This window comes from Nicotiana attenuata, chromosome 6, assembly GCF_001879085.1.
Source record: "Nicotiana attenuata strain UT chromosome 6, NIATTr2, whole genome shotgun sequence".
NCBI lineage: Eukaryota > Viridiplantae > Streptophyta > Magnoliopsida > Solanales > Solanaceae > Nicotiana > Nicotiana attenuata.
This window is the reverse complement of record NC_031994.1, coordinates 57,369,590-57,388,895: the sequence shown is the minus strand read 5'-3', so window position 1 is coordinate 57,388,895 and position 19,306 is coordinate 57,369,590.

Sequence of the window (19,306 nt, the reverse complement as noted above, 5' to 3'; positions counted from 1 at the left end):
CTTCCTTAGCGTTGACACACCTTAGTAAACCCAAATCCGGAGTTCTTCTGTACAAGTTCCCTCCGCTATGGAAGAAATGATTTGACAAGTCTCCGGAGTGTGCGTTTACTGAATGTGATTTGCGTGCTCCGGGTATTCTCCTTTCGAAAAGTACTCCTTGATGTCATGGAACCAAGGCTTTCCATCTGCTTCTTCCTCGAAATGAGCATAATATGTCGGCTAATTGTGGATCCCCACCGGGATGGTATCAATATAGTTCTTATCTGGATGTTGTATCATGGATGACAAAGTGGCTAATGCGTCGGCAAACTCATTCTGAATTATGGGCACGTGTCGGAATTCTATCTTTGTGAACCTCCTTTTCAATTCCTGCACATGGTGCAGATATGGCAATATCTTGGAATTCTGGTGGCCTACTCTCCTTGTACCCGGTGCACAAGCAAATCTGAATCACCGATCACCAATAACTCCTGAATGTTCATGTCGATTGCTATGTTGAGCCCTAGTATACAGGCTTCATACTCTGCCATGTTGTTGGTGCAGGGGAATCTATGTTTAGCAGATATGGGATAATGCTGACCCATTTTTGATACCAGAACTGCTCCAATGCCCACTCCTTTAAAAATTTGCGGCTCCATCAAAGAACATCCTCCACCCGTCATATGCTTCGATAAAGTCTTCCCCTATGAATGCTACTTCTTCATCAGGAAAATACGTTTTCAAGGGTTCGTATTCTCCTCCCACCGGATTTTCGGCGAGGTGATCTGCCAATGCTTGTCCCTTGACCGCCTTTTAAGTTACATAGACGATGTCGAACTCACTCGGCAATATCTGCCATTTAGCCAACTTCCCAGTAGGCATGGGCTTCTGAAATATGTACTTCAGGGGATCGATCCTTGATATGAGGTATGTAGTGTAGGCACAGAAATAATGCCTCAATTTCTGGGCTGTCCAGGTCAAAGCACAGCAAGTGCGTTCAAGCAGAGAGTACTGTGCTTCATAAGGTGTGAATTTCTTACTCAGGTAATATATGTCTTGCTCCTTTCTTCCTGTCTCATCATGTTGTCCTAAAACACATCCGAAGGCTCCATCCAACACGGATAGATAAAGTAGCAAAGGTCGTCCTGGTTCAGGCAGGACCAGAATTGGCGGTGTGGACAGGTATTCCTTGATTTTGCCAATAGCTCTCTGACAATCCTCGGTCCAACTTGTCTTGGCAACCTTCCTCGGCATCTTGAAGATGGGTTCACATATTACTGCGGACAGTGCTATGAATCGACTGATGTAATTGAGCCGTCCCAGGAAGCTCATCACGTCCTTTTTTTCTTTTAGGTGGTGGCAACTCCTAGATAGCTTTAACTTTAGTCAGATCTAGCTCGATCCCCCGGCGGCTGACAATGAATCCTAATAACTTTCCTGCAGGAACCCCGAATGCACACTTTGCGGGGTTCAACTTCAAATTGTACCTCCTGAGCCTGTCGAAGAATCTCCTTAAGTCTGCTATGTGATCTACGGCCCTCTTGGATTTGATAATGACGTCGTCCACATATACCTCTATTTCATTGTGTATCATATCATGGAAGATGGTTGTCATGGCCCTCATGTAAGTAGCCCCAGCATTCTTTAGGCCGAATGGCATCATCTTGTAACAGTATACACCCCAAGGCGTAATAAAAGCTATCTTCTCGGCATCTTCTTCATCCATCCAGATTTGGTGATAACCTGCGAAGCAATCTACAAAGGATTGTAGTTCATGCTTGGCGCAATTATCGATCAGAATGTGTATGTTTGGCAGTGGGAAGTCGTCTTTGGGACTTGCTCTGTTAAATCCCAATAATCAACACATAGTCGGACCTTCCCGTCTTTCTTCGGAGCTGGCACAATGTTAACTAACCAGGTTGGATACTCAACCACCCCGAGAACTCTGGCTTTGATCTGCTTGGTAACTTCCTCCTTCATTTTCAAACTCATATCTGGTTTGAACTTTCGGAGTTTCTGCTTTACTGGCGGACACATGGGATCAGTAGGCAACTTGTGAGACACTATGGACGTGCTTAAACCGGTCATATCGTCATACGACCATGCGAAGATGTCCTCATATTCCTTTACAAAACGGATGTATTCTTCATTCTCTGTTAGCGACAAGTGAATGCTGATGCGGGTCTCATTGACGGTCTCGGCGTCTCCCAAATTTACTGCTTCTATTTCATCCAGGTTGGACTTAGGCTCTCAAAATTCTCAACTTCTCTTACAATTTCCTCGGGTATCTCATCTTCTTCCTCTGAGTCAATATTCTCATGTTGCGTTGCCTCATTACATGTCACAATCACTGGTTCATCAGGAAAAGTAATAATAACACTGTAGAAGGGAAAAGTATAGAATAGTAATGAATAATGATAAAGGACAAATGCATTTGAGTAAAACTGAGAAACTGGTTCAGGCAAGATTCGCTCGATGAATCGAGCATTTATTTTGAAACAAGGAAATCTTAAAACAAAATTACTGGAAATCTTAAATGCCTATAACGGCTATAGAAATAAATTCTGCCAAGCTACCCAGGGACTCTGCGGGCTCGAGATAGTGTGGCGATCCAGTTTCTGAGAACAACTCCCTTCGCCACAGTCTGAATGGTGAGGCCTTCTTCCTCCTCCTCCTCAATTATGGCACTGCAGTCCATATCAAAGAACAAATCCTTCAGCCCAGCTAGTGCTTTTTCTTCTACAGTTCCCCATATTGTGTCAGCCTGGTGGAAAACTTGTTCCGAACGTGGTACCGGTTGCTCAAGAGGGTAATACGGTCAACGCAATGGAGGCGACCAATCATTGTACTCTCGCCTTGTATACTGCTATCCGAGCCCAAAGGTGGTACCATGATTTTTCAGCCATATCGGCTTGGTGATACCCTGGAGGTTCTTCCCCAACCCTTTGCCGGGTTCATACCCAGACCATGCTAATATGCTTTCTAACTTGTTACTCCACCACTTGTCTTTTTTGACAGCATTGACCCGTTCGATGTGATGGTAGGTTTCCCCTCCTAGCCTTCTTCTATGTCCAATGGCCGGGATGGTGCGACTAGTGTAGATGGGGTTACTTCTATCTCCGTGAATGATTACCTCTTGACGGTTCCATTCGAATTTTACGGCTTGGTGTAGTGTGGGGGGCACGGCTCCAGCAGCATGGATCCATGGGCGGCCCAGCAAAAGATTATATGAGGCTGGTATGTCAAGTACTTGGAATTCAACGTCGAACCAAGTTGGCCCCATCTTCAAGCAAAGGTTGATTTCCCCGATCGTGGCCCTCTGGGCCCATTAAAAGCCTTCACATTCATGCTTCACGTCCATATTTCATGGAAACCTTTGTCACACCTTTTCAGATTATTCAGTGGACAAATATTTAGGCTCGAACTTCCATCAACCAAAACCCTGGCAATGAACTTGTCTTCAAATTGTACTCTGATATGCAATGCTCGATTGTGATTAAAACCTTCAGGCGGTAGGTCATCTTCGTGGAAGATAATCTTAGGGCTCTCCAGCACCTAACCGACCATGTTGGCCATTTCTCCACCAGTGATATTATTAGGTACATAAGCCTCGCTCAGTACTTTCATCAAGGCGTTCTTGTGTGCCTCTGAATTCTGTAGTAGTGACAGGATGGATATCTGAGCTGGGACTTTGTTCAGATGGTCAACAACATAATACTCTTTTGCCTGTACTTTCCTTCACAGGTCATCCGGTCCGGTCTCAATGACAGGTTGCCTAGCAGTGGCATCCTTACTTGAACCTCCCAGGTGTTCGGGTGTATAGACTCTTCCAGTTCTAGTCATCCCTTGTGCGGCGTCAGATTCCTCCTTCTTAGTCTTCCCTTTCCGCCGAGCCTAGGCAACATAATCCCAGGGTATTGCTTTTGAGTTGAATGGGGGTGTGGTTGACACCGTCACGGTAAAAGGTGTGACCGCTTCTACTTTAAATGGAGCGGAGGTGGCTGTGGGCGGAGCTACTTCTACCTCAAATGGAACTGATGCGGTTACCTAAACATCAATAGGTGCCTGAGTCTGAACCACGATAGGAGTAAGTGTGACTGCAACCTTAAAGTCATCGCCTTCTCGAATGAGCCCGATTGACCCCTCAGGGTCCCATTCTTTATTTGTTTCTATAACATGTACACCGTCACCTCTATGATCAGGGAGGGGATTGTTGCGGACATTAGGTGCGGCTTCCTTTGCTTGTATGACCTTGTTGTCAATGAGTGTCTGGATCTTATTTCAATGTTCGGCACTCAGCAGTGGTGTGCCCTTTCATACCGGAGTGGTATGCACAGGTTTTGTTCGGATTGACCCATTGGGACAGATTTTCTAGTGCCACAGCGGGAATAGGAGTGACGTAACCTGCGGCCTTTAACCTTTCATACAATTGGTCGATGGGCTCAGCAATGGCGGTGTATTGTCTGGGTGGCTTGCGGTCGAAGTTGGGTCTTGGTCTTGGATAATTTTGGCGAGTTGGTGGTGATTGGAAGTGGGATGGTTGGGAATTATAGGTGTGATGGACAGTGGCTGGTTGAGAATATCTGGGAGATGAAGGTTGATATGTAGGTGGTGATGCTTGGTATGTAGGTGGTGATGCTCGGTATGTGGGTGGAGGTGTCTGGTAGGTGAGTGGAGTTTTTGGGCCCTGGGCCACCATTACTGCCCCAACATCTCTCTTCTTCGATATGCCGCCTGATTGGAGTGCCTTATTCGTAGCTTGCAGTGCCTCGAAATTCGTTACCATCCCGCTCTTGATTACTCCCTCAATCCTTTCCCCGAGCTTGATAATATCAGAGAATTTGTGATTTTTGATGACCATCAGCCTCTCATAATATTGTGGATCCTGTGCTCTGACGAAGAATTTATTCATCTGTTCTTCTTCCAAAGCGGGCCTGACCTTGGCGGCTTCCGACCTCCAACGAGTAGCATATTCGCGGAAGGTCTCAGTAGGTTTCTTTTTGAGATTCTGAATGTAGAAGACATCAGGTGAATTCTCTGTGTTGAACCTGAACCGGTCCATGAAATCTGACGCCATGCTTACCCAATTGGACCATTTCTTGGGATTCTGGCTGATATACCAAGACAAAGCGTCCCCAGTAAGGCTCCTCATAAAGAGCTTCATTCGAATCTTTTCATCTTTTCCAACCCCCACAAGCTTGTCACAGTAGGTCCTTAGGTGAACCCTGGGATCGCCTGTACTATCGAACATTTCAAACTTGGGAGGCTTGTACCCTTCTGGTAATTCCACATCGGGCTGTATGCACAGATCTTCGTAGTTCAAACCTTCTATTCCTCTATCGCCTTCAACACCTTGAACTCGGCTTGTTAACTTCTTGAGTTCTTCGGACCATGTTCTTAATGAGCAGGTCCTTTTCGGAGGGTTCCGGTGCACAAGAGATTGGTTGGGTAGAATGTGGTATAGTTTCCACGTATATGGGGTTGCTCTGATGGGTGCCAGGGACTTGGGTATAGTGATGGTCATTGGTGGAGTTTTGTGGATCGGGAATGAGTGGTGGTGTATTTTGGGGAGCGTGGTAAGTGGTGGTTGGAATTGGTTGATGATGATGTTGTGGTGGAGTTGGTATTAGCAGCCGATTGATGTTTTGGGGTGGAGTTGCGTATTGATTTGGTACGGTGGGATTTTGTGGCTGTTGATTTTGTGCATTCTGAGGAGGTGTTGGGTTCTTTGCGTTCTGTTGGTGGATATCAGGGACATTGAGGGTGAGTGACAAATTTGCCAAATTGCGGACCTGCTCGAGTTCTCCTTGCAGTTCTAGTATCTTTTGCTCCAGTCTCAGAACCAAGTCATTCGGGGCCGGAGTACTGCGGCCGTCGGAAGTTTCTGCGTTTTCAACATTTTCCTTTCATATCCACTTAAGTCGTCGATCTTTGCTATTCCTCTGTTTTTTGTGTTGCTTGGAGGAGGAGGAGGAGGTGGAGGGCCGCTGGATCTGGTATGATATGCTGATGAGGCCAGTATGGATGAACCAACCTAAGGGGATGATAATAATAATAAAAATAAACAAAAACAAAAGGTAACAAGTTAGTGAGGGTTCTGAAATATTTGCAGTATCTAAACACATATTGCGAAATATAAACTCGTATCCTAATTTGGGAGCCTCGTTGTGCCCGAGGTAGGCCTAGGGACAACTAAATTTGGAGAACTTTAAACGTCAATAAACGCCTCATTTCATAATATAAAACTAGTCAAATCCCAAAACGATACTAACATAACGATAAAATAAGTCACTACTGGCACTTGGCCTTATTACATTTAGGAAAAGCAAGTAAATCTAATCTATTTGGTCCCAGAAGGACCTTCCCCAGATTCGATCTTCCGGACTCCATCATAAAGATTTCCCAGCTCGCGCAGTCCCAGCAGCAAGTAGGATCTGGCCAGATGTCCTCCCTCAGCTCCCTCAGCATTCTGGCAGTTTTCAATCCTCTTTATGACTTTGCCCTCTAGCTCCACTATTCCTCGCTCCAGGTATTCCAGTTTCCTGTTGGAAGTGACCGCCATCTCTTTCCATTCCTCAATCAACCTTGCGTTCTTCTCATGTATTTCCCGGTGCTCATTTTCAGAGTCGTGGACCCTTTTGCGCAGCCTATTGTACTTGACTTGGGTTTCAGCTTCCTCATCTATGATTCTGTTCCCTCGACCGGTCCCTGGTGTCACCATCCCTTTCAGATCGTCCCCTAACCATGCCGGGTATAGAGGCTCGCACCCTGCATGATATCTATCCGGCTCAATGGTATTCTTCTCCACAATGATTTTGCAGTGCCACATATGCTGAGCTTGGCACTTGTAAGGGACATCGTCGTCTTGAAAATCTTCCCTGAAGTGGCTCATCTTGACGACCCTTGGTACAACCTGTTTTCTGCCTTCTTGCCTCATAACTCGCGTAGGGACATATGGATATATCCCTCTCAACCCGATCAACACCAAGTGCGGATCATCCCTGGACCTGATAATAAACTCGTCTGTTGGAAACCATTCAACCATCCACTGCACCTGTCCCTCGGTCAGGTTGTCGAAGAACTCTACCCATTCGCTGGCACTTTCCGGTTGAGCAAATCTGTCTGGAATGTAGGTCATCCGCTTAGGGTGATGGAAGGCAATGTGGTCATTCCAAGCCCTTCGCGGTAATTCTTGACGATAGCGGCCCTTTTGGAGATGCTCCAACAACCACAACTGCAGCAATAAATTACAAACCTCGAACTGCTTGACCCCTCTTTCACATCGCTTCAGGGCCCTGTAGATGTCGGCTATGATCATGGGGACTATGGTATATGTCTGTCCATTAATCCCTTCCATCAGAGTTTTGGCGACCATGGCCAACCTAGTGCAGATTCCTCCCTTCTTCATTGAGAACACTATCAGCCCTAGAAAGCACACAATGAACACGAACAGTCTGCGGTGGATGTGACCCAGTGAAGTGAGGGCGATCTCATCATGGTAAGTGGGAAAGACTTGCTATGGCCATACCTCTCGTACAGATATTTGAAAGGTATGTAGGAGTCCTTCAATCACACTAGGTCGACATTCTTTTTCAGCCCCATCATCTTCAAAAATCCCCTGCCCGTACGGTTTTCTGGCACCAGAAGCCTAGGGCTGTCCCAAGTCAACCCTGCAAGTCCTCCTATTTCCTCTAGAAGCAGTGTCATTTCTGTGTCACCGAAACAGAACACAACTCTTTCGCTGTCCCAGAATAAGGTGGCAGCCTCGATCAATTTGTTGTTTGGTTCAATATCTAGCAAGGAAGGCAAGTTACCCAGATACTTTTTCACATGCTTCTTGTCGCTTGAGGAAAGGTCCTCCCACCAATCTAGTAGCAATGGAGGGATGTTGCTAACCATACCGAATCTGGGGACCTCGTGCCTCATTTTCTGCAAAATAAAAGGGTTAGCCCTTACCCCCACCGAACTCGACTATTTATACATTTATGATTAGCATATCGGCATTTAGTTCTCCAAATTAATGCATAAAATGTGGCTGCGTCCGTTGGAATTATGGAAAACTCGATGGACTTTGGATAAGGCTTATCTTATAGGATCACTACATGGACAAAATAACTAACCGACTAGGTTTGACCATGATGTATGCACAATTTAAATAGAGTAAGGTTTCTATGGGGTTTTAGACTGATACCCTCAAGTGGACAACTTGAGGGGGAAGGCACGGAACCGTCCACTGCACCGCTGATCGACTGGTTTTACCGCAAATAAGCCTTTTCAAATTTAAGGGTAGTAAATAGGAAGAGCGCAACCACTCATTAAAGCGTTGCTATAGGATTTGAGACGCACGAGTGGAATATGATGCGGAGCATGATTTATGCAGCAATTAATAACATGTAGTCAAGTATTTTCATATAAAGAAAAATAAATACAGTATTTAAACAATTAAAAGACAGTTACAAAAAGGAAATGAAATGACTAGTCAGTCTCAAGAATAAAGAACAATAAATGCTTAAAAGAAAATAGACAGTAAAAAATTAGAATAATGGAAGAGGGTACGGGATAAGCATGCTAGGACTAATTTATAAGAGCAAGTTCGTTGTGGTAAGAGCCTAAAAATATCCCCAGCAGAGTCGCCATGCTGTCGCACCCCCTTTTTCCCCTCCTTTTTTGACGGGTAGAGAGGTCCGGGTTTCGACATTCACGGGGTGTAATGACTCATTTCCTTTTGGGAATTGGGTATTTGAAGAGTCTCCACCTAACGGATTATGGTGCGTTAGGGCACCTAGAGCGATTAACTCTTGGGTTGTTTTGCATTACCAGGGATTAGGGTAAGGGCTCGAAGTAACCTCGAGGGGAAGGTGTTAGGCACCCCTCTTGATCCACAACTGTGGGTCCCGGCCGAACTTGTACTTACGAATTAGTCCAAAAATAAAATAAACAGTTGAAGCAGATAATTGCAAGCAGAGCATGTTGGGCATTATATAATTCAAACAAGAATTTAAACAGTTTGTATGTATAAAAGGAAAATAAAGCTTAAAGTAAAGATAATTTGGGGAGAGGGGGTCCTAGGTTGGTTAGTCTATAGGATCACATCAGTACAATGCCAGGTAATCACTCCTTGGAAAGGGGCTACGCATGGCATTAACACACTAGTCATCATATCCATGTCTACCCTTCCCGTCCCCTTATAGGTCATGCAAAGCGAATGTTTGGTCAACGATTCCTATTGTGTGCTGCTACCCGTCCCTTCTTAATGGTCCTGGAGGGAGTTAGGACCTCCACCTATAGGTGGTTCTAGACATACCCCCTAAGGTTTTTAAAAGGCGAAAATTCTAAGGCGACAGTCAAAAGCATTATGGGACTTTCACACATAATGGGAGCAATTAAGAGGCTCAGAGTTTCCTCCTCAAACAAACATCTAAGCAGCACGACTCAAGCACAGTTAAGGTCATTTATTAAACAATGTCCTAAGCAGGATATCTAAGTGAATATGCAGAAACAAACCCCTTTTTTAAACTCAGAAATTAGACCCTAGCAGTTGCATAAGTTCTCCTTTTAAAGCCAATTAGGATCAGAAATTATGATAGAGACAATTTCAAAGAATGCAATTTGAAGGCGCCCTAGAGGCTTGCCTATACGCAGGATACTGATATCTATAATAACACAGGAACAAACAAATTTTTTGAAATAGGCTCCGTTAATACTTATAGGCATAATATCTAATGAGATTGAGGCAGTTTGAAAGAACTTGTTTCAGATCTTGCTTAAAACTTAATAAGACCAATTCAGGAATGAACTAGGCGTGATTAAAGGAGCTCATTAGACTAAATTAGATTAACAAACAGAATTGCGAGTATGACTCCCTATAGGCATGATATCTAGGCGTATTACTGATTTTAGTCGATTTGCAAATGTGGCAACATACAGAAGTACTCATTATAACTATATCTGAATTAAGTCTTATAGGCATGGTGTCTATTATTAAACTGATTTTAAGACATGATTGTTTGGACCCTATATGCATGATTTCTAAAACATGACAGAATGTAACACCTTATAGACATGGTTTCTACTTGACGAGTAAACAAACTTAAAGGTGAAGTCCTATGGACATGATTTCTATTTGGCAAGGCAATCAGATTCAAAGAGTAAAGTCCTAAGAGCATGTTTTCTATTTAGAACATACAGACTTGAAAAAAAAAAAAAGTAAAGTCCTAAGAGCAGGATTTCTATTTAGAACAAACAGACTTGAAAAAGTAAAGTCCTAAGAGCAGGATTTCTACCCGTATTACCCCAGAAAATATGTATCTCCCCACCCCTTTTCACTAAATACCCCAATATCTGTTTACAAATCATTACAAGCCAATGAATTACATAAATAAAATAGAAAATCAAGAAGCTATTCTATAAGGAGCCTTCAATTAAGCCCAGATTTCCCAAAGCCTCCAATGGTCTCATATGCCTCAGTTCCATAGACAAATCAGAGTCTAGGTCCATCAAAGTTCCCTAAGAATCTCAAGGATCCCGGGCAGTGCTTACACCTAGACTTAGCAACCTAGAATTGAACAAGTGCAGTGTGGAAAGGCCAGCCTCAGTATGCCAGAGTTCAGAGGGTTCTCAAAGGATCCCAAGGCAGTACACATACTAGAGAGGCAGAACTTATTGACTAAGAGTAGAGTGAGAAGTGGTGGACACAAGTTGAAAAGGTTTTAGTAAGAAACTGAATTTAACAAAATCCCTTTTGAAAGTAATTCAATGAAATAACAGAGATTGTTTGAAAAAGAGATTGGAATAGTTAACAAAGTCCAAACACCTTAGGATAGGTTCATTGTGACGACCCGACCCGTCGTCTCATGTGTTACCACCCCGTTTTCCCCGTTTATTTCTTCTTCATGTTTCATTATCGGCATTTGGTGAGTCAGAGTTGAATTGGTTTGGTTTTGGTAGAAAATGAGACACTTAGTCTCTTTAAGGAAGGCTTGTATTGGAAAAGTCAACCGGATGTTGACTATTGAGTTAGAGGGCTCGTATGGGATTTACGGTGATTCGGTTAGCTTCGAGGGATGATTTTTTACTTAGGAGTGCGATCGGAATTGATTTTGGAGGTCCGGTGTAGAATTAGGCTTGAATTGGCGAAGTTAGTATTTTGGCGAATTCCGGTTGGTAGGTGAGATTTTGATCCAGGGGTCCGAATGGGATTCCGAGAGTTGCAGTAGCTTCGCTAGGTGATTTTGGATGTGTGTGCAAAATTTCAGATCATTCGGAGGTGTTTTGGTCGGGTTTTTGATCAAATGCGTGTTTCGGAAGTTTTGAAGAAACTTAGGCTTGAATCCGATGTGATTTAATGGTTTTAGCGTTGTTTGATGTGTTTTGATGATTGGAGCAAGTTTGAATAATGTTTTAGGATGGGTTGGTGCTTTTGGTTGAGGTCCCGGGGGCCTCGGGGTGGTTTCGGAGGGTCAATCGGACCATTTTTGGACTTAAGATTTGCAGGTTTCAGCTGTTGGTGTTGCAGAAAAATATTGTTCATCGCGTTCGCATGGGTGTGTTGCGAACGCCTAGAGGAAACTTGAGGGAAAGGAATTTTGGCCTACGCGTTCGCGTCAGGGGGCCTCGCGATCGCGTAGTGGTAGTTGGTCAGCCATCGCGTTCGCGTGAGGGAGGTTCGCGTTCGCATAAGATGAAGGACCCAGGCCTTCACGTTCGCGTGGATGCAACCGCGTTCGCGAAGTGAATTCTTGGCAGAGTTAAAATTTGGTCATCGCGAATGCGGGAGGACCCTCGTGTTTGCATAGAGTAAAATACCTAGGCAGAAGGGTTTTTTTGAATATTTCATCCGCGAGTCTAACCATTTTTCCTCCATTGTTGAGCACCTTGAGAGCTTTTAGGGAGAAACTGAAGAGGGTTTCGACGGGAATTGGTTGGAGGTGAGTCTCGTGACCTAGAAACATCATTTTATTGAAGAATCAACCTTTAAATTCATGGAAATTTGAGTAAAAATTGGAAGAACTAGGGCTTGACTTTTGAAATGAAAATTTGGGATTTGAGGGGGCATTTGAACTCCGATTTTGGTAAATTTGATATGTATGGACTCGTAGCGAGACGAGGAATCCAGTGATGTGAATTTTGTAATTATTCGAGAAGTGGGCCCGGAGCTCAGGCTTTGCCAACTTCGTGATTTTCGATGTTTTTCGAGTCTTTTCGATTGGGTTATGTTTCCTTAGCCTATTGTAATGTATTCCTTGTGGTTTTGATCAAATTCGACGCACGATGAGGTCGATTCGAGAGGAAATGGCATAGCGAGCTAGACTTTGGGCCGGCTTGAGGTGAGTAATAGATGTAAATGATGACCTGAGGGTTTGAAACCCCGGAATATCCCATCGTAACGCTATATTGAGGCGAGACACGCGCTCTATAACGAGTGCGGGGTCGTTTGTGATTGGGTATTGTGACTTAGTCCGTCCCGAGTGGTATTCATACTGTATTTTCGACTAAGACTTGTTTGATAATCATCCTACTTGAATTTCATTGATACTTTTGGGCTTTGTGCTGATTATTTGGATCTTTCAGGGATTACAATCACTGTTTTTCACATTATTTGACATATTAATGGATTTCAGTCCTTAGTACAAATACTGTCTTTAAAATACTCAGTCATTTTCTAAGATCTGAAAATAACAATAATATTTTATTGACATCCTGAGCTGAGAACTATTATTTGGCATTGCCCGTGTGGCTTGTGTGAAATTCTGGACTGAACAAGGATCGGACTGCGCGCCGCAGCGGTATTTTATGGATATTGGTGCCACAAGATGGCTTGATTATTTGCGCTTGGGCTGTAGGAGCCCCTCCGGAGTCTGTACACACCCCCAGTGAGCGCCGTCGGCGTTAAACGGATCGGGCTGCACGTCGCAGCGGGTACTGGAATGTACCGTTCTTTGTGTTGCATTGCATTCATGAATCATTACTTATCTGTTTACCTGTCATGGTTCTTTCAGTACTGTTATAGCATCGACTTGTTGTTTCACTATTAAATGTCCGTGCTGCTAGTTATAGTTTACCTTGCATTATTTTCGTGATTTCGTATCTTCAGCCATTAGTTATGTTTATTACTCACTAGGTCGGAGTACTCACATTACTCCCTGCACCTTGCGTGCAGATCCACGTGCATCACAGGCTGAGTGAGGACCATCTAGCAGGACAGCAGTATCGGAGAGCATTGAGGTAGCTGCATGGCGTTCGCGGCCTTGATCTCTCCCTCCTATCTCTACTCTTTATTTCTGTACTTTCTTAGACAGACTTGTATTAGGTGGATACTCTGTATTAGAGGCTCATGATCGTGACACCGGGTCCTAGTTGGGTATCATATTGCAGTATTTTGTTAAACCTTCAGTTCATTTCACTGTTAATTCCAGGATTTAGATGAAACATTTTAGAAATTATTACCTGTGCTTGCATCTAATGATCTGTTTAAGTCGGGAATATTGTTGTAAGATCGGGCTTGCCTAGCAGTGTGTTGGGCGCCATCATGATCCAAGGGTTGGGTCGTGACAAGTTGGTATCAGAGCCTAGGTTATTCACTCCGCATTTTGATGACCAGAGAGAGGTTTTTGGGTGCCTCGTTCGTGGATGGCCTCAACTATTCACTCCGCATTTTGATGACCAGAGAGAGGTTTTTGGGTGCCTCGTTCGAGGAGGTAGTTGACATTGCTCGTGATATTGAGATGGTTCGCCACAGGGAGCGTGAGGAGAGGGAGGCCAAGAGGCCTCGAGGTTCAGGCAGTTTCAGTGGTGCTCCGTCTAGGAGCCAGTTCCAGCGTGGTAGAGGTCGTTCCTTCAGGCCTCCTCAGTCAGCTCGCCCAGAGTATAGTGGGGATTCTTCAGGCCGTGGGCATCAGGGATTCCAGCAGGGCCAGCCTTCACTTAGTGCCCTTCCCGCACAGAGCTCTTCTCATGCCTCTTCAGCCCAGGGTTCTTCTGCAGCGAGGGGTTCCCTTTAGTCCCCTTCTCCAGTACCAGGCAGTTGCTACGAGTGCAGTGAGTTTGGCCATATGAGGAGGCAGTGTCCTTGGCTTCGTGGTAGTCGGTCTCAGCAGAGGGATTAGCCCTCGTCTTCTACTCCATCTACTTCAGCACCCTCCCAGTCAGATAGGGGTGGGGACCAGGCATCCAGGGGTCGCCCCAGGGGTGGAGACCGATCTGGCGGTGGCCAGGCTCGATTCTATGCTCTCCCAGACAGGAGGGACGCCATTGCATCAGATGCTGTTATCACAGGTATTATCTCAGTCTGCCACAGGGATGCCTTTATCTTGTTTGATCCCGGTTCTACCTATTCTTATGTGTCTTCATATTTAGCCCATCATCTGGGTACGACCCGAGGGTGTCTTGCTTTACCTGTGCACGTATCTACCCCGGTGGGTGATACTATTGTTGTAGACCATGTGTATCGGTCTTGTCTGGTGACTATTGGGGGTCTGGAGACCCGAGTTGATTTGTTACTGTTGAGCATGGTAGATTTTGATGTTATTCTAGGCATGGATTGGTTATCTCCGTGCCATGCTATTTTGGACTGACACGCTAAGACAGTCACGTTGGCTATACCGGGTGTTCCGAGGATTGGGTGGCGTGGTATGACTGACTATGTTACTAGCAGGGTGATTTCTTTCCTAAAGGCCCATCGGATGGTTGGGAAAGGTTGTCTATCGTATTTGGCTTTTGTGAGATATGTCAGAGCTGAGACTCCTAGTCTTGATTCTGTTCCCGTTGTGAGGGACTTCCCTGATGTGTTTCCAGCAGACCTGCCGGGCATGCCACCCGACAGGGACATTGATTTTGGTATTGATCTGGTGTCGGGCACCCAGCCCATTTCTATTCCTCCGTATCGCAGGCACCAGCGGAGTTGAAAGAACTAAAGGATCAGCTTCAGGAACTCCTAGATAAGGGGTTCATCCGTCCGAGTGTGTCACCGTGGGTGCACCGGTCTTATTTGTGATAAAGAAGGATGGCACAATGAGAATGTGCATTGACTACAGGCAATTGAACGAGGCGACAGTGAAGAACAAGTATTCCCTGCCCCGTATTGATGATATGTTTGACCAGCTTCAGGGGGAAAAGGTATTCTCCAAGATTGACCTCCGTTCAGGCTATCACCAGCTGAAGATTAAGGATTCAGATATTATGAAGACTGCTTTCAGGATGCCTTCGAGAAGGTGAAAGTGATCCAGAAGGTGAAAGTGATCGGGCTGCACGCCGCAGCGGGTACTGGAATGTACCGTTCTTTGTGTTGCATTGCATTCATGCATCATTACTTATATATTTACCTGTCATGGTTCTTTCTGTACTGTTATAGCATCGACTTGTTGTTTCACTGTTAAATGTCCGGGCTGCCAGTTATAGTTTACCTTGCATTATTTTCGTGATTTCTTATCTTCAGCCATTAGTTATGTTTATTACTCACTGGGTCGGAGTACTCACATTACTCCCTGCACCTTGCGTGCAGATCCAGGTGCATCACAGGCTGAGTGAGGACCATCTAGCAGGACAGCAGTATCGGAGAGCATTGAGGTAGCTGCATGGCGTTCGCAGCCTTGATCTCTCCCTCCTATCTCAACTCTTTATTTCCGTACTTTCTTAGATAGACTTGTATTAGGTGGATACTCTGTATTAGAGGCTTATGATCGTGACACCGGGTCCTAGTTGGGTATTATATTGCAGTATTTTGTTAAACCTTCAGTTATTTCACTGTTAATTCCAGGATTTAGATGAAATATTTTAGAAATTATTACCTGTGCTTGCATCTAATGATCTATTTAAGTCGGGAATATTGTTGTAAGGTCGGGCTTGCCTAGTAGTGTGTTGGGTGCCAAAAATGATCCGGGGGTTGGGTCGTGACATTCATACACAGCTAGTTCACAGAACCAAGTAAATTCAGCAGTCACACGCAGGGGTCAAAGGGGTTTGGGACACATAGAACATTTGACTGCAAATACAGAACCCAGCCAGGGTCTAGGACTGGTTTAGACATGCTCAGAAACAGCTGACACTGGCATAGTCACAAAACCAGACATGAAGAACACAATCACATAGAGGGGTGATAGGGATTTTGGATTCATGGAATGTAGTATGGTAAGCATACAACAAGTGAGAGACAATTGGTAAGACGTGCTCAGAAACACACATAAAGGGAATATACTAATCTAAAGGAAGGGGAAGACATAATAACATGCTAGTAATGTGTTCTTAACTACAAGTTTCACAACAGAACCATAAATAGAAGCAAACCAGAAACAAGAAGAACTGAAACAATAAAAGAATCATGTTGTTGTTGGAACTTTGAATTGAACTAGGACATACCAGTGAAGAGGAGAGTAAGCAGAATGAAAGAACAAGAGAGCACAAATGGTTAGCCTTGCTTTGCAGCCGGCTAACAATAGCCGATAGCACAAGAGAGAGAGAGCAGAGATTTTTAAAGTATGAGAGATAGTCTTTAAACCCAAGTGTTCGTGTCTGTGCTAATGAAAGACGAGAGTATTTATAGTTTGAAAACAGGTAGTAAATAAGGTAAAAATCATAGTAGCATAATAATTGAGGAACTCAGAATCAATCAATCAGAAAATCCAGGCAAGTACTCCCTTAATTAAGGAAACTAATTCAAACGGTAAGAACCAGTAGCATATAAGGCAAGAAAAATTAGTACATGACTAAAAAGAAAAAAATCAAAGTTCAGTAAGCATAGGGTAGTGAATTAGGACTAAATTCAGAAAACTTCAATTAAGGGAATGATTTAGTCAGAATAAAGTACCACAGCAAATAAGGTAATGAAATCAGTCAATTTAAACAGACAAGGTAGAATTTTAGGAATTTAAACGAAAATCTTTCAATCAAACCATCAAAATAAGGAAATCAGAATCAATCAAGAGAGGGTTATGATTCTATAGTTCAACATATAAATAGGGAAGAACAAACAGACGTAGAAAACATGCAAGGTCAGCAATATCGACAGAAAGAGTCAAGTCTTGAACAATAAAGATGAACACAATCACACAGAGGTGATATAAGTAGGCTAAGGACTCAGTAAGAACACATTCGAGGCAAGGTAATCACAGAAACTTAAATAAGAGTCGAGTAGTCATACTAACACAGAGAACCAAACAAAGAAAAATTAGGGCTTTTAACATAGGCGAGTTAAAGAGCAGTAAGAACATAAAATTCGTCGAGATAAGCAAGCAAAGAGGTTTAAACATAAAGAAAAATCAGTTTAAACAAGTGTAGAAGAAACTCCGAGAAACCCTAACTTTAAAGAAAGTAAAAACGACTTAAACTTGAAGATTTTTAAAGAGAGGTCTGAGAACAGTGTAGAACATTGAAAGAAACAGACTTGAATCGTTAAAAATAGCACAGATCTAAGAGATTCAAACAAAATCTAGGGTTTCAAAGGAAACCCAGATAAAAACGTACAAACTTCAAAGATCGTAACAAATATGGTGTGATTTTGCCTAAAATCACACCGGAGAAGCCATGAACAAACAAAACAGCAACCCAAGACATAAGTCGGCATGGCACAGGGACCTTAAAGGCCTCAGAGATGATGAACAAGGCGAGGGGGAAACCATTGGAGGCTTGGGGTTGAAAGGGGGTCGCCGGAGATTGCCGTAAAGGGAAGCGGTGGTTGAAGAAGGCTAGGGTTAGGTTGAGAGAAGAGAGAAGACCAGAGAATTCAAAGGCGGCGGGGGTTTGGAAATGATTTAGGGTTGGGGGGGGGTGGGTGGGTTGTATGAATTAAAAAGGAAAGAACAAATGAGGATCGCTGATCTTTTAGATCAACGGCCAGGATATGATGGGTTTTGGGTCGGGTAGGAAGTGTTTGGGGCCTGTGTCGGGTTATTTTATAGGAGATTGGGCTGGGATTGGGTTCAATTAGGATAAAATTGAAATCCAAATCTGGCTATGATTTAAATAGCCAATTTTCCCTATTTTAATTTATAATAAATAATAAGTAGTTTCTGGAAAATAATTTGATGTGCCAAGATGATTTAAAATATATTATTATCATTTTGAAAATATAGGGATCAATTTCACCCATATAAAATGTAATTATACATAAAAGGGCTAATATTGCAATTATATGCAATTTAGCTTGAAAAGTACCAAATGTAATTACAAAAATGCATAAAAATTATATTAATTACATTTTTGTATAAGTATATAAATTAAATGAATAAATCATCATAACAATAATTTGGGAAATAATTATTGGGATTTTATGAATAAAAGGGGAGAAAATAAATCAATTTAAATCCTTAAAATCATGGGAAAAATTATTAGACCTTGTGCATGCTTATATATGCATATATATGCTATTTTGAATGTCTTTATGCATATTTGAAATATATATGGAATAATTGGGTATCAACACTTATTATTTATTGTTTAAATGTATAAAAAGAAGTGATTTCAAAAATATCTAAAACGAGAAATTTCTAGTTAAATGGTGTTGGCTTGCCTGACAGTGGTGTCCGGCGCCATCACGACCCTTAGTGGATTTTGGGTCGTGACAAGAAGAATCCTGCTTCCAACACTTTGGAGGCAGTCTTATTAGCTGTATAATGGCCACCAGCCGTACCGTCATGACAATGGTGCAAAATATTATTCATTTCAATTTCAGGGACACATCTTCTAATGAGACCATCTGCACAATATTTGAACAAGTAAGAATTATACCAAATTAATATTTAGCGTCTGCTAAAAGCTTTTTCTTTTGTTGGCAGGAGAATCCTTGAGGTATCCAATTGCCAACTAAGTAGTTGGCAATGTCTGCAAACCATGGGGGTTGATCAATTAGTGCTGCAATTAAGCAGATTTGTTCATCAGGGAATTCTTCCCTGATATCAGTACATTCTAAAGGCGAATTTTCCAGTCTTGATAAGTGATCTGCTACCTGATTTTCAGATCTTTTTCGATCTTTAATTTCAAGGTCAAATTATTGTAACAACAATATCCACCTTAGCAATCGAGGTTTAGCTTCCTTTTTTGCTAAGAGGTATTTTAATATTGCATGGTCAGTGAATACCGTGACTTTAGTTCTGATAAGGTAAGATCGAAATTTATCAAAGGCAAATACTACCGCTAATAGTTCTTTTTCAGTGGTAGCATAATTCAATTGAGCTTCATTCAGAGTTCTACTAGCGTAGTATATTGGTCTAAAAATGTTATCCCTTTTTTGTCCTAAAATTTCTCCCACCGCCATATCTCTTGCGTCACACATTATTTCGAAAGGTTGACTCCAGCCAGAGGTGACTACAATAGGCGTGTTAGCTAATTTCTCTTT